The sequence below is a fragment of the Chiloscyllium plagiosum genome, unplaced genomic scaffold, assembly GCF_037043375.1.
Source record: "Chiloscyllium plagiosum isolate Xiang-an unplaced genomic scaffold, Cpla_swu_hap1 HiC_scaffold_23, whole genome shotgun sequence".
Lineage (NCBI taxonomy): Eukaryota > Metazoa > Chordata > Chondrichthyes > Orectolobiformes > Hemiscylliidae > Chiloscyllium > Chiloscyllium plagiosum.
In genome coordinates this window covers 10,218,031-10,240,834 of record NW_028270161.1, presented here as the reverse complement: position 1 = coordinate 10,240,834, position 22,804 = coordinate 10,218,031, and the positions used below count along the sequence as shown (strand labels likewise).

The window sequence follows — 22,804 nt, the reverse complement described above, 5'->3', positions numbered from 1 at the left end:
GTAGGCTTTTGTTGTCAGTAGAAATGTAACTCATCGAAACTTGCTTTTCTAATTTGTACGAAGGTGTCTCAAGCCTACACAATTGAAACAAGTGTGATTACCTTAGTATAAGCTAACAATAACAAATCAGATTGATAATTCACTCATAGGGGTTTACAGAGAAATTTCCCTACCCGACTCTGACACAAACATCTTATCGTTAGCTCAATCATTTGAAAATGCCCTGATTAACTCGCCTTTGTCATTGATGTTACCATTTTTTGCTATTTTTTGATAATTGTTCTGTGAAACACCTTAGCAGGTGTTGTTGTACTCCTAAAGATAACTGTAGTTAAACAGAACTCAAGTCCACACGTTTATTGAGAGCTTTATTTCAGTTGGAAACACTCCACCAAACTCAACTTGATCTGGTTATTCCCTTCCCATATATACACAACTAATTCAAACCCCACTAAGCCTTAAATAATATATCCATCAACCGTTCCCACATTCCACTTGGTCTCAGGCATTTCCTCAGACCATATTAGAGATTAGCACATTATATTCTGAATGATGTTAAATAAATATAAATTATCACGGTAGATTGAAGTTTATTTTCTTTAGAGAGTTGCATGAACACATGAACCCTTTTGCAAATTTGGTTCTCTTTTCTAAACACTGGTTGGGCCTGATTGTAACTTTCTGAAAACCTGGTAACTCACAAGGAGTTGAAATCAGGTTCTAATCACGATAATTAAATTGTGAACTCTTAAAGCTCACTTTAGTTTTGTGAGTGTATATTCGAGTATGACAGTCCAACATAGTCCTGAGGAAATGTTGAATAGATGGTAATATTAAACTGAGTTTACACCTGACCAATCTTAAAGCTTAATTGATTGAAAAGTCAGCACTTCCTGAATGCCAGATTCCCCTACTGAAGGAGAGACTTCAAATAGTCATAAATCGTTTTACTAACATTGTCGTGCACAAAATGGTGGCCATATTTATCTGTTCTTTATCATTGCCATTCAAAGTTTGTGATTTCTTTTTTTTTGAATATGAATCACTTCAAAACCAAACAAATCACTTCATAGAAGGAGTCTTCCATTTTCTATCTGTCTGCACATTACTAAAAAGTCATGTAAGGGATAACAGATAGATTTGCTCTTAGATAATCAACTGCCGCTTAAATAGGTCATTGTGAAAGGGCAATATAGACAAGATAATGTTTTGTTGCTTTGTTTTAATGTAAATAACAATGCATTTTCTGCAGTTTGCAAAACTTCTGCGGAAACCAGGTTCTGAAGTCGAACGTTTTGTGATTAGCAGTTCAGTGCTTTGAAAGATGAAACATTTCAAACCAACAAGCTAGCAAAAGAACTAATAGTCACATTGTACTATTGCTAGATGTTTAACCCAGAGACCAAGATAATGTTCTAGGACTTGGTGCAAATCCTGCAAAGACAGATGGTAAAATTTGAATCCAATAAAAATCTTTAAATAAGAGTCTAATGATTTCGATGGATTATTAAAAAAAAAGTATCTGTTTCACTCATGTCCTTATCTGACCTAATGCAACTCCAGACCCATAGCAATGTGGTTGACTCTTTACTGCCCTCTGAAACATTTGGGATGAGGAAGAAACCTCATTTGGGTAATCCATAGTCTTTGAATGAGTAACATGTGAAGTCATTGTGAAATGTAATCTTGCTATGCAGCCAAGCATCACTTATGTAAAAGGATCTGTCACAACTCCATAAATAAAGGCTACATCAAACAGTATTTTCATATTTGGGCCAATTCTTTGGTAGTGACCAGAACTGAAAGGTTATTAGGAATGGCTGATGCATAGTCTCTTTAGTTGAGGAGTGACTTTACACAGTTTCTTCAAATGATGAAGTACTTTTTAAAGGCTGGACATTGTTTTCACTTGTGGAAGACAACCATTCTGGAGTGTCATACACATAAGAACGCCACTAATGCATCCAACTATGAATTCAGGAGAAATCTCTCAATGTAGAAGTTGTGAGAAGGTGGAACTTTCCAATGCTTGGACTTGTTGTGCTGAATAATGCAGATGCCTTAAAGGAAAGCTAGATACAGGCATGAGGCAGAAAGGAACAGAAGAGAGAATTAAATTATGTAGAATGGGTGATGATTAGCAAGCAGCATTAACAATGGAATAGACCAGTTGGGCTGAACGGCCAATGACTATTCCTTGTAAATTCTTTGTCATCCAAGACAAATGAGAACTGGCCAACAAGAAATAAAATTCCTTCTCAGCTGTGCATTTAAAATATTCCTCAATAATATAATATTCTCCCTGTATACTCATATTTCCAAATGGCCTGTGGAAAAATGTAATAACCTAGCAAGGCGATTCTGTGCTAATTGCATCAACATTTACGTAAAACAAGGCCATAATATGAAAGAAAACTCTTATTGGACATTTGGAATATGAAGGTATGAAAGGAAAAAAAATCTAAGGGTTTGCTTTTTTCTGAACTGACTGTGTTCTTATTAAATATATAATCTATAGTATATTTTGTTTGAATAGGTTAATGGCTACATTAGAGTAGAACCAAGATAATTTTAACAAGGTGTTAACCAGTGTTCTAAAAATAACCCAGAGGAAACAACACCCCAGAATTTAATGCAGCATCAATTTATGCTATTTTTCTTCAGTATAACTACATGGTTATCTCAGAATGTGGTAATATCAGGAAGATTCATCAGATATATAACATTTGCTGATGGAAATCCAAGATAGCAAGACCAAAGCATGTTGAAATATTCATTCGATATTGCATGAAATTGTGGAGAGTCTGTAGTCACTGATACCTGCGTCTGCTGCATGCTTTCCTGAGATGAACCAATCTGCAATCATCCGCACTCCACAGTTTTTCCAACCCTTTCATGAATTGGACACACTGACCACCCACCCCCACCTCCCCCCCGCCACCTCCCCTTTATCGGGAGTCCTAAAATCTGCAAGGATTGTTGTAATTTCCCCCAGTGTAAGTCATTCCTCTTGCTCAAACCTGAACATTCACTGTAGACACCTATTGCGGCTCATCTAATTAACATGTTAGAAGTGAGAACTTTCTACAGTAAATTCAGTAAGTTTCACTTGACAGAAGAACTGACTGAGAATTGGACAGCAAGACAAGAGTAGGATTTGAATTTATGTAGCATTTTTCACAAAGTAAGGCGATTCCAAATCTATCTGTTATCCCTTACACGACTTTTTAGTAATGTGCAGCCCAGATAGAAAATGGAAAACTCCTTGTGAAGTGGTTTGTCTGGTTTTGAAGTGATTCATATTAAAAAGAATTCACCAACTTTGAATGGCAATGATGAAGAACAGATAAATATGGCTGCCATTTTGTGCACAACAATGTTAATAAAAGGATTTGTGACTATTCGAAGTCTCTCCTTCAGTAGGGCTTGAGGAATCTGGCATTCAGGAGAGTTCAGACATAAAGTGCTGACTTTTCAACCAATTAAGCTTTAAGATTGGTCAGGTGCAAACTCAGTTTAATATTACCATGTATTCAGCATTTCCTCAGGACTATGTTGGAGTGTCATCCTCGAATTTGCCCTCACAATCTAATTATCATGTTAGATGTGAGAATTTTCTACAGTAGATTCAGCAAGTTTCACTTGACAGCAGAACTGACTGAGGATTAGACAGCAAGAGAAAGATTTGAATTTATATAGCATTTTTCACAAAATAAGATGACACCAAAGCTCATCACAACCAAATAAACATAAGCAGGTCCTAAAGGTGTGCATGTGAGGGTGGATTGGCCATGCTAAATTGCCCATTGTGTCCAGTAATGTGCAGATTAGGTGGATTAGCCATGAGAAATGCAGGGTTGCAGGGATAGGGTAGAGGGGGTGGGTTTGGGTAGGACGCTCTTTGGAGGGTCAGTGTGGACTTGATGAGCTGAAAGGCCTGCTTCCACACTGTAGGGATTCTATGTTTAAAATATAGTCATTGCTCTAAAGTTTAAAAAAAGCAGCCAATTTGCAACACAGCTAAGTTCTACAAATAGTGACAGATATTTTGAGTGCATTTGAGAGAACATCTCGGCCATAAGACAACAGCGCTGCATTTGTTATCACTTTACCAGAATGGGAGAAAGTGAGGACTGCAGATGCTGGAGATTAGAGTCAAAAAGTGTGGTGCTGGAAAAGCATAACTGGTCAGGCAAAATTTGAGGAGCAGAAGAACTCCTGATGAAGAGCTCATGATTGAAATGTTGACTTTCCTTCTCCTCGGATGCTGCATGACCAGCTGTGCTTTTCCAGCACCACACTTTTTGCCCCACTTTACCAGAATGTCAGTCTAAAGTTAGCAAATAGGTTACTGGTGTGATACTAAAAACCACACTCTTTGGAGCGTGAAAGAAGAGTGTTTCCCTCTGAGGTACCAGCAATCAATGGAGCTGATTAATGGCTTTGTCCACTTTCTAGGACAAAATGCCAATTTGTGTCTCTCAGGTGAAGTTTGGCACATTGAGCATAACCACAGTGAATTTATCCTGTTTCTGTCAGCTACACCTGGGAAGTTTGAGTTAAAGGTGCAGTAACCAATAAGATATATGGTGCTGTGTTAATGGAAATAGTTCCAGTGCAACGTTCTCAAGTCAACCACTTGTGCAAATAAATGACAAATAATGCATGCATTTTCAAGAAACCCTGATACAATTCTTTGGAAAGCAACAAAATGTTACACTTATTTTTCATTGCAAGACAACACATTTTTTTGAAAATGAGTAATACAAGTAAACCAACAAGCAGAAATAAGAGTCTGATTTCTATGAATTTTCAAATGGATTCTCATTTTGGAACTGAAAAAGACAATTAGAGACGTGTCAGCAAGTCAATTAAGAAAACAGACTTCAGTTCATTATTTTCTCTGTTTGATTAATAAAAGGCAATCCCAAAGTGTAATAATGGAGCTTAACGACATATAAAGAATGCGTGACTCAGAAAATAACATCTAAATGAAAACTGAATAATGTCACTTCACTATTAAGTTCCACTCTCCACTATTTTTGGTTATTATCAGTGCTTCAAGGACATTTTTATAAGGTATTTGAAAATTCAAATAACATTAATGAGATAAAGTAAAAGGATCTAAACAGTGAAAGATTATTAAGATATTATTATAAAATTAAGATTAATGCTTGGGTGTAAGTAGTGCAGGTACTGTGGCAGGAGGAGAAATATTTTCACCAAAAGAATTATAGGAAAATAGACGTATTATCACAAGCTTCAAAATGAATCCATTTCATTGTTAAAAGAAAGTAAATTAGCATTTGAAAAGATAATTTAGTATAGAAATTATAATCAATTTTTAAAAAGCAAAATACTACAGATTTAAGAAATCTGAAATAAAAACAAAATATTGTGGAGGTACTCTTCAAGTCTCATGGCCTGCTTTTTTGATGTAGTCTTCAAACTGAAAGCTAATTGTTTTTCTCTCTCTACAATGTAGTGAGGACTTCCAGTATTTCCTGCTTTTGATCCTCCCTTCCCCCTCCCCCCCCCCCCCCCCACATTGGATCAGCATAAAGCTCTGGCATGAAATTAACTATAGCTCAAGCCCAATGGATCAAAATTCTCATCTGATAGAGAGCGGGCCACTGAACAAAGACAATTGGTTAAAATGGCTGCCTTCTGTAATTACGTTGCAGCAAATTTAATATTGACTTCTACTGTTCACTGTTACCATGGTTTGCAGTGATTTTCTGATAAATGTTCAACTCATTTAACAAAGCAAAAACAAATTTAAAACATATTTACTTGGTTTAGAAAAGAATTGTACTATTGAGCAGAACAAGAAACATTAGATTACATTACAGTGTAGAATGTAGAAACAGGCCCTTCGGCCCAACAAGTCCACATTGACCCACAACCCACCCTTGGACTGTGGGAGGAAACTGGAGCAAACCCACACAGACACGGGGAGAATGTGCAAACTCCACACAGTCAGTCACCTGAGGTGGGAATTGAACCCAGGTCTCTGGTGCTGTGAGGCAGCAGTGCTAACCACTGTGCCACCGTGCTGCACTTTGCTGCAATAATAAAATGAAGCATTTAACTGTTTAGCTGTATCTTATCATTCTTCATATAGTCTAAAAAGCACATGTAGAATTGAAATTTATGCATGAAGAGTTAATAAGTTCTGAGTTGCATTATGCCATAAAAATTTAAGATGGGCATATATTTTGAACTCGGCTCAGAGTAAACAAAAAAACCTGTGATGTGATCGATATCTGAGCAACTGTATCGCTTGTTGTATCAGATGCATGATCGTTATCTTATTTCCAGTTTTGCGCGGCCAGCTTGTTTTATGAGTGCACTGCTCGACATTTTGCACATGGTTCTAATTAACGCTGTGGTGCGTTTGTTAGTGTTTACTCAAATGTCACATTAATGCTTCTTGTTAATTAAAGAAATGACGGGGAGGATAAACCACTTCATCAATAACTCCAAAAACATTATCTGGTCTCGATGAGAAAAAAAATTTGTTTCAAAATGGAGGCATTGAGAAGTATCTACCCATAAGGTGCACATCAGTTTATCAAGAAATACCTTGTTTTTGAACTGAGATATGCACTTCATTCCTACACACCAATGATAGTACCCTCATTGTACAACAGAAAATCCTGTAGCTTTCTGGTCTGAGATTACTGATAATGTCTATTATTTGACCTAAAAAGAACAAGACATTGAATTGCTATATTGCACAATGTTCGTGAACTTTAAATAAATGTAAAACCCTGAAATTACTATGTAGGTATTAGAAAATAATCATTGAATTAATGTAACTGCATCCAAACAATGCTTTTTTCCTTAATTTCCTTAATGAAAGTGGCATTTCATACATCTGTCAAAATACAGTCACAAGTGTGTGAAGAACACTGCCATTCCTAACCTATGAGCACAAATGATAATATTAAAATGAGCCAAGAATCTGCAAACACAGGTCAATCAGCCTTTACAATGACAAACAGATTAATGTTTTGGATGCAATGCCTCAACAGTTTTGTTTGACAGTTGCCCTGCAAATATTTTACCTTGTATTTCTCGTCCCCGCCATTACTGTGTTTCTGTGGTATCCCCAGCATTTTCTAATTTCAATTCAGGTCTGCCAATTTCTGTTGCATTTCTTAATGCCACCACACTATTAGACAGTAACAATATTTTAGTGAATACTGGCATGAAGTAAAATAAGTACTGCCTCAGGATTATATCATAATGGGTTAGCTAGGGCTAATTTACCTTTGTACACTTCAGCGTCAAAAAGGTACTGCTGAGGGAATTCAGCTGATCTACCACACTTGACTGTGTTTCGACTGAGATTTGTGACAAGTTATAGGTGCGTTGATTAAATTGGTAGACATCACATTTTATAATCAGATATTTCAGATTGCAGATTACTCTGCCAAATCAGCTGGCGCTTTTGTCTTTATCTGGCTTTCTTTTCACAAGAGTGACTCAACGTAAACTTTGAACTTAAAAGGTTTTCAAATGTGAATTGAGGTTTTTTTTTCAATGTTTTTGCTTTCTGCCCCTTCTCTCTGGCCTATATTGGCACTTGTTAAAAACAATGAGTTTGCATCTGTTCTGCCTGAGCTTGTGCAGTTGGTTAGCCCTGGCCTTTGTTTTATGTTTCAATGAGCAGTTGATTGTGAAGGTGAACGGGATTATTGCAGGGCAATGTTACATTTTCCGATTCTGGACATCATCAAACATTTCAGGCCGGGCATTGCATGGTCAGTTGGAGAGCATACTCTTCTTTTGTTCCACTCTCATGGCCTCAATTACGACTGTGGGCCAGTTGATAATGCTGTTACCTCTGAGTTGGAGTTCTGCAAGTTCAAGTTGCACTCCAAGACTTGAGTCCAAAATTAAGGTTGTCACCACAATGCAGTCCTGAAGGAGTGTTGCATTGTTGGAGGTGCTATTGTAAGATGAGACATTAAACTAAAAGCCCTCTTGGGTTGGGGAAGCAGTATAAAAGATTGCACAGTCCAATTTTGAAGAAGAGCCAAGGAATTCTCCTGTCACCTCGTGCGTTACTTATCCCTCAAGCAAGCATTATTAGAATAAAATATCTAGTCTTTATTATGTTCCCACATTGCAATAGTGGCTAAGTTTCAAGAGTGGGGCAGTTGATTATTATAAGAGGCTTTTTGTATATAAATCCAAGTCTTCCTTTCTCAGATAATTACCTACTCACCACCTGTGCTAAATTTTATATTATTCACATTAATCACATAGCAACTTCTCTGAATATTTTTGTCAACAGCTCAACTATGGTCAGTTTTGGTCTCACAGCTAGAATATTAAAGATCCATCCTTCTCATTTTTTTTCCAACCAATTTAAGCAAATGTGATATAACTAAGATCTTGGTTAAAGGTAATGACTATTGTAACCCATAGCTGTTCCACTAAGTATTTTCCTAATTACCAAATCCTTGACAGTGCAAATAGAGGCCATTTGACCCATCAAGTCCGCAGTGACCCTCTGAAGAGCATCCCACCCCACCATCCCTACACCTACCACGGCTAATGTACCTAACCTGTAAATCTCAGGACATTAACATGGCCAATCCACCTCACCTGCACATAAGACCATAAGACCATAAGACATAGGAGCTGAAGTAAGGCCATTTGGCTCATGGAGTCCACTCCGCCATTCAATCATGGCTGATGGGCATTTCAACTCCACTTACCTGCATTCTCCCCGTAGCCCTTAATTCCTTGTGACATCTTTGGACTGTAGAAGGAAACTGGAGGAAACCTCACAGACACAGGGAGAATATGCAAACTCCACATAGATAGTCACCCAAGACTGGAATTGATCCCAGGTCCCTGATACTTTGAGGCAGCAGTGCAAACCACTGAGCCATCCCAATAATCAAGAATTTACACTCAGGACATTTTGTATCACAACAAAGTAGAGTCATTTAAAAATAGCTTGAAATTCATCATCAATGAATGTACCACAGTGATTCATTCCAAGGGAACTTGCTTAATTTGAATTCAAACAACTTGTGATTTGCAATGTTGAGTTATACAGCATGGGACAGACGCTTCAGTCCAACTCATCTATGCCAACCAATTTTCCTAAACTGAACTAGTACTACTTGCCTGCATTGGGCCCATATCCAAAATGTATCAATATTTTTCTTTCACTTGAATTCCTCGTAAAGTGAAGTAAGAAATCTATCTTTATCAAACTGAGATTTCTTCGAACATCGACTTCTCTTTCAGTGTGTGGTCAAAGATGAATAAGCTGCCCATTATACACCATGACCATTTGTATTAAAGTGTATAATGGGAAGCTAACTCAGTATCACCCAATTCATGCTGTGCTTATAAGTAAAATACTCAGCCAACCACCTGCCCAATGTATCAAAAGAACTTCATTCTTTTTGGGAGGTAAAAGGTGGAGTCTATGGGTGTTTTGAAGAGATTCAGTGATGTTAAGTGTGCTACCTCCTTGGTTCTTCTCAAAAGCGAACATCAACAAAAGCTTTGCTTCATAATGTAGGGCTTCAATGCCACCACATACCAACAATGCACAGCCAGATTCACACAAACACCACAGTTTCGATAAATTTGGCTTTTAAACTTTGCATATGAAAATAAATATTTGAGAAAGATAAAAACGATTACGTTGTCAAAGTGGTGGTTTTCATGTCTACTAGCTAAGGGATAGAAGTTAAAAGTGGGCTAAATGGCCTCCTTTCATGCCACACCCTTCCATGGCTATCTTAGTGGGATAGTGAGAAATTATTATCAAGTTCTATAATAAGATAAAGAACTGCGGATGCTGACGATCTGACGCAAAAACAGAAATTGCTGGAGAAACTCAGCATCTGTGGAGAGAAAGCAACGTTAATGTTTTGACTCTTCTTCGGAACTGATAGTAGCTCGGAAAACGTGGTAATTATGCTTTTGAGGGGGTTGGCAGTCAGGAGTGCTGGAGGGGTGAGCAGATAGGTAATGACAGCGCCCAAAGAGACATAAGAAAGGTTAGGCAAAACAATGGGATTATTGATAATAAGCGGGTTGGCCTGGACAGAAGAGAAGCTGAATGAGTGATAAAGAAAGCTGAGCACAGGAGAGAATCAGGAAACAGCCCATGTAATGTGATAATAGCCTGAGCAAATTCTAATTTGATTTTTTCCTTACACACAATAGTAATTGAATAAAGTTTGACTCAAAGCAATGTTGATAAAATCCAGCTGTCCTATTTCACTAAAGATCCTATAAAAGTATGTATTCATATTGCTCTTCATCTGGTGAGAGAGGATACTGAGGATATTGGTGAGAAGTGGGTAAGTGTGATTGATCTGTCATGAAGGCTGGTATATACGGTTTGAGAATAGGTTGGAGATGTTTTCTTTGGAGAGGAGAAGGCCGAGGGGATACTTGATGTTTTTAACATCACGAGGGCCTGCGTGGATTTGATAGGGAGAAACTGGTCCTAGTGATAACAGGATCGAGAATCAAAAGAGATTCAGTGCTGTTAGGTGTGCTACCTCCTTTGTTCTTCTCAAAAGCGAAGCGTTTTGCAAAAGAAGTGAAAAAGTTGCTTCGAAGGTGAGAAATAAAATTCACACACTGATTAATTCAGGTCTGTCATGCACTGGCTGAAAGTATGACAGATACTAAATCGAGGGCATTGCGTGATTATTTAGATAAAAACAAAATGTGGTAACCCCGGAGAAAAGGCAAGATTTAACAAAAAGCCAAAATGCTGAAAGAACTAGTTCAGATATGTTGGGCTGAATGGCCTCCCTTTACACTGTAACAGTTTTAGAATACCTGGACACAATGAAGATGTGCTGCTCCTAAAATCTTTGTGTTCCCATATGTCACATTAATGCAAGTTATTTGGTCCAGTGAGTCAGTGTGACAATCTGAAACAAGTCAGTGCCAGTTCCATGAACTCTCTCCACTGCACTTATATGTTTTTGTTTTTTGCAATTACATATCCACTTCCTTTAAACGGTCACAAAATTCTATTTTCAAGATTGTTTCTGGTAAGGTGTCATATTTCTTTAACAACCTTCTGGGCAAAATGATTTCTCCCAGCGTTTGATTCTGGGTCATAGTTTTAAATTGATGTCATACAGATACTAGTTCAACAATGCAAATAGTTTTACTGGCTGAAATTATTTTGTAATTGCAATTCCTCTTAACCTTCCTTTCTGTCAGAAGCAGTTCGTTTCAACATTAAAACTTCTCATCTTAGTAAATCTCCAGGGTCTCAGCATTGAAATAAAATAGTGAATCTAGGCGCAAAGGTCTAGATTTTGTCCAAATCATGATGTGATCTGGATGTAGTGTATATACCTTGGGAGAATGGGCAGTCAGACTATGGGGAAATAGTCAACCTAGTTCATTAATACAGCACTGACCGTCGAGAAGCCTTGATCAATGCCTCATAGTGGCAACTTGCCAGACATTTTACATTGAGGTTTTCCATGGAACTTTTGCCAGCTGATATGGGGAACCCCATAAAAAGTCCCCTGCTCACCACTAACACCATCGCTGTCATGTTCCAAATCGTATGTACCCTTCCAGCAATATAATCATGGATTCAAATTTAGAATGCAGCCAAAACAACTTAAAATGCAATAAGTAAAGATGTGCTCAGTGTAAAACTTTATTAAACATGGTCTAAAATTCCTGGACTTCAGAATTCCAAGCAGCTCACCTTAACAATTACAAATTTGAGGGAGTACAACAACAACAGCATTCCTCAATCGAATCTAAAGGAAGAAATTCATTCCAAAATATTTTATCGATGTGTAGCCAACAATAGAAAAAGGATCGGAGACAGAAACAGAAATTGCTGGAGAAACTCATTTGATCTGGCAGCATCTGTGCAGAGTCAATGTTTTGAGTCACGTGACCCTTTGGGACAGGATTATGTCCCAAGACAAAGGAGCCATCGGGTGTTGCCGATGGTGACGCGTTTCAGCAACATCTCAAAGAAAACAGAAACTGGGGACTGAAGACATGGCCACAGATCTGGGGGTGAAAAGATGGTGGAGGGGGTTCAGGTAAAATTGGCCAGGGGCCCAGCACACTGTCCATCACCTTCCCACCAGCTCCAAGCTCACTCCCATAATACAGAGGATGGATGGGTGCCAGACTTATAGCCCACTTACATGCTTAAATCAATAAATAAAAATTAATTGAGTTACATATGTGCAATGGGAAGCAGTTTCTTTTAAAGTATTTCTAAGTGCCGCAAGAGAGGTGTTCTCTCTTTGGAGGGGTCAATTTGCCCATTGCAGTCACCCCCAGAAGAAGGCAGTACCTTTTCTTCCTTCTGACCCCCCCTTTTCATCAAGCCCTCACCTCCACCCTCCTTGTCCCTCTCCCTAAGTCAGTCGGTCCCAGTTTCATCAGTCTCTGCACAGGCATTTCATCTTTTGTCCCTGCAGTTTTCAATTCTTTTAATGATGTGTGTGCAAGTTGACTAGGACCTGCTTGTTCTTGGGGTGGTGTTCCTTCCCTGTTCCGTTGGTGAGTGCTTGATCAGAACTTGCCTTTAAGATTCAATACCTTTCCTGGAGTGATGACCTCCAAAGCATGCTGGAGCTGTTGCTGTTAGTGCTTTGCTTTGAGTGAAGGCTGTTTCGTGTTCTGTGCTTAAGAATTGCCGTGGATCTGTAAAAGTGAACTCACATAAATGTTCACACTCCAATTACAAATTAAGCAAGAACTTCCTGAAGTTCTGAAGAAGGCTCACTGAACCCGAACCGTTAACTCTGCTTTCTCTCCACGGATATTGCCAGACCTGCTGAATTTTTCCAACATCTGTAGTTTTTTTTTGTTGAGGCAAGAACTTTACAAGAATCAAACAAATTGTGCATCGCTTTTAGACCTGCTGCTTGTTGCATTTGTGCTCTAATTGCCACCTTCTCAGGATTTAGATAAACTCCTTTTCTCTGTCAGTACATGATGTATTTACTTGGCTTCAGATATTTTCGGTTGCATGTTTTCTGTGTTCAACTTTAGGTGAAGCTGGTAAGCTCTCTAGTAGTTACACCAGATTCCAAACATGCTGGACAATTTTGTCTCCCATTAAACCTCCACATCCATAAATGAACAGATTTTCCATCATTATCTCCACTGCATCTGGTGCTGTCTGCCTTGATATTGCTCTGGAGCAGTGGACTTACCAAGTACAGTAATCTTGAATGGTCTCCAGACAGTAGTTAGGAAACTATTATTTTCATTCAGTTTCACTTGCTAATAGTCATTCCTCACATTGAGGGTACTGATGATTTTTATCTTGGTAAACTGAAGCAGCATTTTATCAATGTTGTTTTTGGAGTGGTGAGATTGTCAAGGCTTTTTTTGAGATCCTTTGTTTTTGTGCATGCCCTTCATTTCCCATGATTGTCTTTTTCAGTGCCAATCCAGTCATGAGGAACTGCCATTTTCTTGATTCTCTGCTTCTTTTCCAGTTCTTCAAACTTATCTTTCAAGCTGATTCGAGGGCTGCTGGAACTCTTGTTGTCAGCTGCTGAGTCAATCTGACACTCTTACCTACTGCAAGATGATGTTGACCAGAGGATATCCAAGCCGAGAGTGTGATGCTGGAAAAGCACAGCAGGCCAGGCAGCATCCAAGGAGCAGGAGAATTGACTTTTTGGGCATAAGCCCTTCCTCAGGAATTATGCCCGAAATGTTGATTCTCCTGCTCCTCGGATGCTGTCTAACCTGCTGTGACTTTCCAGCACCACACTCTTCACTCTGATCTCCAGCATCTGCAGTCCTCATTTTTTCCCAGAAGATATCCAAGGTGGTTGTTTTCAAAGATCTATTTGGCAGTTTTGCAGGCTGTGAAACATTACAAATTTCTCTGGTGTGTGTATAGAGTTCCAATGCCAAGCTTCAGAATTGCTTTAATTGATTTTGCTTATCACCTCCTGCTTGGAGCTCCAGATCTTCATTTTTCCCTTTGTATTTGGTTTCCAGCCTTCATGTGCCCTCTTGGGATAAGTATCATTGCATCATATGGCCTCAATCATACCCATGAAAGGTCTCATTTTTAGGTAACCATCTTGAGTCACTTCATGCACATCTGTGAAAATCATATTTTCCAAAACACTCATTATCTATCTAGTACTTCACATTTGCTTTCCTTCTCCAGTAATCATTCTAACAGCCACAAAATATCCATCACCTTTAAACCTTATGGTGCCAACCTGTAGTATGGTGTGATTTCTCAGAATCATCATTTGTAATTTCTCCAGCAGTATCGTTATAGTCTTGCCTTGTGTGCAAAGTGATTGTGCTACTTGTAGTTAGACCATTGCTTCCCATCATTGGATACACTCCCTTTTCATTGATGCAATATCCTCTGCAATATTTATGTCCATTGCTCTGGCCTTGATCTTTCGGATGGCTCTTCAACAAATATTTCTCCCTCACTTTCAATATGTTGTTCTCATTCAGCCTTAGAATGTCTCTCGTACACTGCTAAGCTTTGTCTGTTCTCCATTAATACACTCTAGTTAATGGTCAACAAACTCTGAAACCTCTGCACGTACTGATAACTTCCTTGAGAGTCAGTTTCTCCTCTCTGAGCAGACATGTTCTGATGGGGATTTCTTATATGTCTGAGTTAATTTTATCACTGATGAAATCTGTCCAAACACACAGGATTCAGCTTGATGAGTTAGTGTGGTCATGTCCTTATCAATATCCTCACCATTCACTTCAGTTCTGATGTAGAATGTACATTATTCATTAATAACACTTATAGAGGACTTAGAACATTTCTTCGAAACCTTTCCTGTCTATAATCTCTGCGCCTGAGTAAGCTTTTGAGTCTGATGCAGTTTATTACACTACTTTAGCACTAACAGGTTTGCTACTCTTTTTTTTAATGCAGTCTCTTTATTTCTTTCTGCAGCTGTTTCATAACTATTTTCCTGTCTAGTAAGAAGAAAGATCCAATTCTGTCTCATTTTTCCTTTCATAGGAGCACGGAATGGAAAATTCTCCGCTATTCTGACTAATCTTATTAACTTCCAAGTTGCAGATTGCTGTATGTTAATTTGTGGGTTTTTTAAAAACATGCAGTAATTAGCTCTGAAAATTAGATCAATCTCAGTTTCATACATCTGACATCAAATCGCCAGTGATGTATTTAATGGCTGCCACAAACTGTATAATGAAAGCAAGAGGTAGAGGTCACATGAGCACAGCAAGACAGCTTGTGTATCGGTACAAATGTATTCCTCAAACACAGGAGAATTTTATATCAATTTTATTGAAAACCTCAAAAGCCCCTCTCAGCTGTTTTTTTAGATAAATAATATTTTTGGTTTTTGTGCCTGTTTGAATGCTTTGGAAAAAATCTTTACTTAACAGAACAGATTTGAATGGACCTGAAAATCAACTTTTTTTTTACAAAGAGCTTAAACAGACCTGTAGACACTTTCCGCTAGGCCCTTTGGAAATAAACGTTGCTTTCAGGTTCATTCAGATATGTTTGGGCCAAGCAAAGTTTTCTCCGAAGAATCTGATCTCAGCATATCCACGGGTCTGGTCTGCTTGGGTCCATTCAGGTCAACTTTCAAAAGGCCTTTGGTTTTAAGAAACTAGAATAAATTGTTGGAGAAGTTCAGCAGGTCTGGCAGCAACTGTAGAGAGAAATCAGAGTTAACGTTTCGGGTCGAGTGACCCTTCCACAGAGCTGGTTTTTAGGTCTTGGATTTTTAGGTCTTTATCATTTTTGGACGTACAAAGAGTACCCAACCTGTACAATTGAGCAAATGTCAGAAGAGCTCTGATGCTTTATCTCAACTTATTGTTTATTTACTGTGAGGACATGTGTTATTCCAAATGATGGAGCTTTGAACAGTATGTAAGAATGATGGCACTTTATGTAAAATTAGAAACACTATGATAAGTTTGTGTTCATTAGTTATTAATCAAATACATCTCAATCTGGGCTCTTAAAGGAAGAGGCCAAGAAAAGTATTACTTGGCAACAGTCAATTAAAGAAATCTTTGTGAGGGAGCTGGCTTGAAATGAAGTCAAATCCTGGACGTATAAAAGATGTTCCATTTAGTTGGTTATACAGGCCGCAGAAAGCACTGCTGAAAAGACAGGCCGTCAAACACTGGAAAATTAAGACAAAAGATCATTCTAAGCTCCCACCTGCTGATTCTAAATATAAATGTGCCATAGATTAGATTGTTTATCTTCACAAACCACAGAGGAACAAGACAGTGGGAAGGAGAGGCACTGCGTTTTTCCTGTCTTTCTATAACATGAGAGAGGTTGCAATGTTCAGTCAGCTGGATTTGAAATAGGGGCTTGGAAACCCCAAGTGGTTCATGCAAAGTCTTGATGAAAATGTCTTCCCCCAAATTTACACAGAAAAAGGTCTGGTGGCTTCCTCAGAAACCTTTTCATCTGGTCAACAGATTTTAAAACCAAATGACTGGTTCGCACCCAATGTATGTCACAATGGGTTATGGTATTTCTGAATCACTTAAATAACCTTTCATAAATTTGTTACAAGTGTTACTTTTGGTTGTTTGCAGCACCTTTGCAGGCAAAAAAGAAATGCATGTGTGACGCATAAGTAATCATTAGTGAGTTTAGATAAGAATGATGGGCGACATTCAAGTACATTTTGTGAGTCAATTTTAACTGTTAGAGACAAAAAACAACTGCAGATGCTGGTCTACTTTTAATTTTAACTGTTTCTTTGGTTCACTGAAATAAGGACTAGGGACAAGAACAGGCAATTCAGCCACACAAGCCGGCACATTTAATGTGTTCATGTCTATCCCATGACCCAAGAGGCACTGGATTCGACCCTCTGGATTAGCACTCACACCAAATAAATGATTAGGAAACTTTAATTTGGTGGTGGAGTCAGGGGACAGAATTCCACTTTTAATCAGAGTCCAGTGACCTCTGCCAGACATCAAACAAGGACACTTATGATAGCTCCTGCAGCTGAATAGCAAGTTGCTAGAACTCACCATCTAGGTTATTTTTAAAATTCATACACAGGGTGAGGGCATTACTGATTAGGCAACATTTACTGCCTATGCTTAAGAGGACAATTAAGAGTCAACCACATTGCTAGGGGTCTGGAGTCACATGTAGACCAGAGCAGGTAAAGATGGCAGTTTCCTTCCCTGAAGGGCATTAGTGAACCAGATGAGTTTTTTTTTCCAACAATCGATTCATGGTCATCATTAGACTCTTAATTCCAGATTTTTTTTGTTGAATTCAAATTCCACCATCTGCTGTGGCAGGATTCAAACCCAGATCCCCAGAATTTCAGTCAGGTTTCTGGATTAACTGTCCTAGCGATAATACCACTAGGCCATTACTTCCCCATTTTGGAGGTTTTGTAGTCTTTTAACTCATGAAAAATGGACATCTGAATGAGGCAAAGGGGGAAACTGGAGTTGGGAATGTATCAAAGATTATAGTGTCTGGCAAAATCAAACGAGCTACTGACATAATGCACGGTGGACCACAGTTTCAAAGAGGGAGTTATCTGAAAAATGTAATGGTTAATGAACTTTCCAAATGTATCACTACTTCAGATATGAAAGCCAGCCTCCACTTTCTCCATTATTGGACAAGTAGACTTTCCTTTGTCCAGTGATACATGAGGCAGACAAAGCCTGTGCTATGTCTGCTTACGTGGCAATTTTTCCTGGAACAAGTTGTCAACCTGTGATCAGAGGCTGGAGTTTGATAAGTATCATTTCCAATCAAGCAGGGCTGCCCTGGAGATTCTGTTTCTCTTGCTACCTATGATTGGGGTATGGGAAGGATTTACAGATCAATAATCAACCTATCTGGCCAAGTTCTGATCACACCTTCATTGCTACCACCTCCAGGAGTGGGATTCAAGCCCAGAGCTCCTGGTTCGGAGGGTGGGCCACTACTGTCTGTGCCATAACTTATGGCAAAACCCATCCGACCATTCACCTTTGAAATTCAAACCAAGCAAAAACGGAATCACTCCTCACAACCTGCAGATTGAAAATAAAGTTTGATCCAGTTTTTAAAATATATCATGGTTTCCCACTGCTGGCTTAAAGTAGTTTGCCTGTAATATTGGGTTTGAGAAGCCGGATAGTTAATTGTATAATATTCCATCCTTCAATCAGACTGCCTCATTAATTATTAGGTCTGGGACATTTTGTTTTGCTCAATGAAACTGAATATGTTGCAAAAGATGGTGCAATTTTATGCAACAAGGCTGATTCCAGGAGATTGGGAGTGACTTACTCTACTGATTTAGCAATAAAGTCTAAGTTTCTTTCAGACTGATACATTTTAAGTTCTGATCTGATAAATGTATTACCAGTTTAGCAAAAGCTTTACTTTGGCATTATTCTGATCTGTGTGCTAAATAAATCGATTAGCAAACTTTTGGCTCATCTTTTGCACAGCTGCAAGAGTACTACACAAAATGATTAACTCTGAAATTGTTAAGAACAAAAATAAAACTAAAGCAGAATGAGTTGTCATTACCTCAAAATATTAAGAAACTACAATCTTATTTTTGTCTCAGCTTTATATTTATACCTGTGATATTTGCAAAGTATTGTTAAGTATTCATCTTTGATGAGATTGATTCTGAACCTGTGTGATGCCATGATTTGGATACAATAAGAGCACAAAAGAAATTCGGTGTATACAAAGTTTCAAAATTTCTGTTTCATTTTGAGAACAAAATGCCTAACGTCTATTTTCTGATGGGAGAAAGGTGGTTTCATAAAGTTTTCCTACCTTGGTTTTCTTATTCCTTTTAATTAGAAAATAAACATGTCTCAGAACTCTCGGCGTAAAATTATATAAATTGCATAATCAGCAGAAAGACATATGCTGCAAATTTTGCTAATTATTGTTATTAAATAAACCTCAGGGAGTGGTTGGACTGCAGCTATTCTTTCTCTTTAGACTATTATATAATGAGAACTTTATACTCTATAGTACTTCTGTTTTCTTTGTCATTTGAAAGTGTATTATTCAAATTGGATACAGCAATCATGAAAGCAGTCATTTATAAAATCAATGAAAAAATGTTGTAATGTTTATAATTTCTTGGCAATTTAGCAACCATACATGTGGAACAATCTTTGTACAATTTTAAAATGATTTATTTTGTTACAATGAGATTAATTTTACTGTCTTTCTTCATTATTTCAAAAGAGTTTCATTTAAATTTGAGTCACCTCTAATTTTCGGTTTTTGAATCAAACTCTGGATTTGTGTAGGTCGAATTTGTACATTATGCTGAGTATTATATACTGTTATCTGGTTAAGGACATTTTCAATTTTTAACTCTTGGACTGTTGCCCCTCAACTATTTGTGTGATTGCCTCTTTGTCTGCATGTTGGGTTCAATTATTTTGACATTTATTTCATTCAGAAGTTGTTATTTTGTGAAAAGAAAAATAATCCCAGGTTTTTATCTTTTACATCTCTCGCTTAACATACAAAACACAAAACATAATATGGAAACTATACATCACGAATCACTGACTGCATACAATTAGATAAGGTTTAATATAGAAAAAAAGAAACTACATTATCAAAAGCTTATAATGTTCATTTCAACAAACACCTGCGTGAAATTATTTTTTTTAAATGACGATGGTCGTGTTGGAAGCAGCTGTTATCATTTTGGGTTTTTTTTTGTAGAATTAGCTGAACTCATAAATATGACAGCTTGTGCAAATAAACATCATTCCTTCCACAGCTACTGCCCTATGGTCAGAGAATGTTACAGAAAGCCAAAACCTTATCACATTCAGGCATACAAAACATGAAGACCAGTTACATTACATAGCAGCTCATGTGTTAATTTAAAAAAAATGCATAGTCATAAATAAAGCCAGAATCAAAATCCTTCAAATGGCAGACTTTAAAAGAAAGCAATGCTTGCTTTGTATAGAATTAATCTTCTGCCTAATTTAACAAAAAAATTGTTACCTTTGATAGGGCAGTGATGACAAAATCAAACTCGGATCCTTTAGATAATATCTCAACTAAACAGTGAAAGGTAAGTAATAATAAAACATGGGAAGATGACTGAAACACTTCTGGGAAAAAAAATTTAAAGCGAGGAGGAAGTGTACTGCTGAAAGTCAAAAAATGTGTTTTATTATAGTCCTGTTAAAATACATGTTTTTCACAGCATTGTCCAATATTCAAAAATTTGATGATGGAGTCTCTGAGCATGAACATTATCTTAATTCTTTTTTGGTGTATACTAGAAAGGAGTTGCTCTATTTTGCTGTCTCAACTCATTCTGCAGAATTCGAAGAGTATGGTGCTGGAAAAGCACAGCTGGTCAGGCAGCATCCAAGCAGCAGGACAGTCGACTTTTCGAGCATAAGCTCTTCATCAGGAAGCTCTTCATCATGCTCGAAACATCAACTCTCCTGCTCCTCGGATGCTGCCTGACCTGCTGTGCTGTTCCAGCACTATACACTTTGACTCTGATCTCCAGCATCTGCAGCCCTCACTTTCTCGTCATTCTGCAGGAGGACAATGTAGTTGTTAAGAATGTTGAAAATTGTGAACACAATTCAGTGTTTAATTTAAAATGATTTTCAGCTCTGCATCTTTTAAAAAATGCAACTGTAAATCATATAACACCCGCATCCTGTTTCAGACTGACGCTAGTTGACTTTAAAGTAGGCAGCTGAATGAATGTTGCTGCATTAACTAAAGATGAGGCAGAGATGTGGAAATACTACATATGGTTTGAGAAAAAAATAATAAATTGTACTATTTCACCAGATGTGTGTTACATTGTTTAATTTCCACACTTTGTTTTCCTGGGGTACAAATATTGACTTCATCAATAAAGTACATTGTGATACTTTACGCAAGCATTTCCTTGGACCACCCACACGGAGATCCCAACAACTTCCAAGTTTAATTTGCAAATATCCTATAAGGCAGTCGGTAAATCTGAGAATCCATTTGCCATTATGTCCTATCAGAACTTCCAAACCCTTACTGCATTTTTTCAGATGGATCAGGAAACAGGACACTTCTGAAGGTAAGAAAAAATCACTTGACCTTGCAGACTGCCCTTTTCAATTGTTCTACCCACCTACACACCTTCTCGTCATATTGCTCAACCGATCTACCCACCTTCTCACCAAATTGCCTAATTACCTCATTCTTTAAAAACATATTTATTTTACTGAATCTGTCCATATGAGTTTGCCTCAATTTACTTCAACTCCTACCCACGTCTGAAATATCTTTCCTTTCAACATCCTTTTACACCTAAGTTCCTCATTGTTAGGTTATGCCTTATGTCTCCAAACCCTTTGTCAGCATGAACAACTGGAGACAATTTATTGTTCGGCTCTAACAAGTGCTGATAAAGTTTAACAATCCATGCCAACCGCTAAGATGTAGAACCACTTCTATCTCTCGGACAGAGCAGAAATGGTTTCTCAAAGAATTAAATCAACATTTAAAAATAAAAATGGCGGAAATATAATTCTGCATAATCGAATTTGGAGTAACACATTGAGTGAAGTACCAGTAATAAGGAACTTACAGCAAATTATTGTTATGGCTGCATCAAATCTTGCATTATGAGGCACATCGAAATTTTAGGAAGGTGAGAATTTCTTCGACTGACATTACAATGAACATGGCACAAAAATCATTGGCAATATTACCTCTCGTTATGAAATATTTCAAGAATGAGCAAAAATAAAAGTCCACATCTTACCTCACCGTTCTTCATTCTGCTGTAACACTTGCACAGATGCACACGTGCAGAGACAAACACACACACACATACACACACAAACACACACACAGCGTATCTGTTGAAACGCTGCATTATTTGATTATTTTACCTAACCTTGTGCAGCCATCATAAGCTGCTCATACAATGAGCACATGGACTAATCTCGAGAAAATTATTTTATTCTGGGTGCTATTATCTATGAGCACATCGACTCTCACATCCTTGCATGCAGCTAGATCTGATATGTATGCAAGGCCTCCATTTTTTGGGCCTTGCAAAATTCTTAGAAGTGAAATAATGGAAAAATGAAATTAATTGAAAAACAAAATGAGTTTTTTTTTGCACGTTTTTCATTGGGAAAATGAAAAGTTTCACACCTGGGGGAGGCACTACAGAATTTAATGTTGAGGCTTGGCAAAAAAACATGGTACACTTTAGAACCAGTTTTCTTAGAATAAAGACTATAAAGGTTTTGCATATTATCACAAAGTTAATCAAAGCTGGGGGATGCCAGTACAATGGTAATGCAGAGATTCAACTCAGGAATATTTTTCATTCATAGCACAACTTGCAAAGGGGATGAGTGACACTGTGACTATATGTAATGTTTGTTGATTAGTTTTCTTAGAAAAATAGTCACTATTGAATTAAAAACTGCAGCCACTGCAGTGTAGGGGAGGGGTGATAGGGACCTTCTTGCTCTTTTGCCAAATCTTCACTCAGAGCATCATCAAGAGATTAAATCTGTCAATTTAAAAAAGAGATGGCAGGGTGTGAGCAAATAAAAAAAAAAACATGGCTTTCTTCATCAAAGAACCACCCACAGTCTTTAACTAGGAATGATTATAATACAAGTTCTACAGAATTAATTTACTGCCAGAGAATTTTCTAAGAATCTAAGCCCTCACTGTATCAAACCTAAGTCACTGGCTTTTGGATTGACTGAGAGTTAAATTCTCAGACTCTTCCTGTCTCAGTTTTTCATGTTTTCCTTTCAA

The 22,804-nt window shown here is 37.8% G+C and overlaps 1 long non-coding RNA gene across 1 annotated transcript in view; it reads right to left on the bottom strand.

Moving 5' to 3' along the window:
* The window catches only part of LOC122561516 (uncharacterized), a 49,140-nt gene extending 27,255 nt beyond the window's left edge, over positions 1–21,885 (bottom strand). Inside the window, exon 1 of the long non-coding RNA XR_006315028.2 lies at positions 21,786–21,885. This is a non-coding gene — a long non-coding RNA (uncharacterized LOC122561516). The remainder of the gene's footprint in view (positions 1–21,785) is intronic.
* Positions 21,886–22,804: the final 919 nt, after the last annotated feature.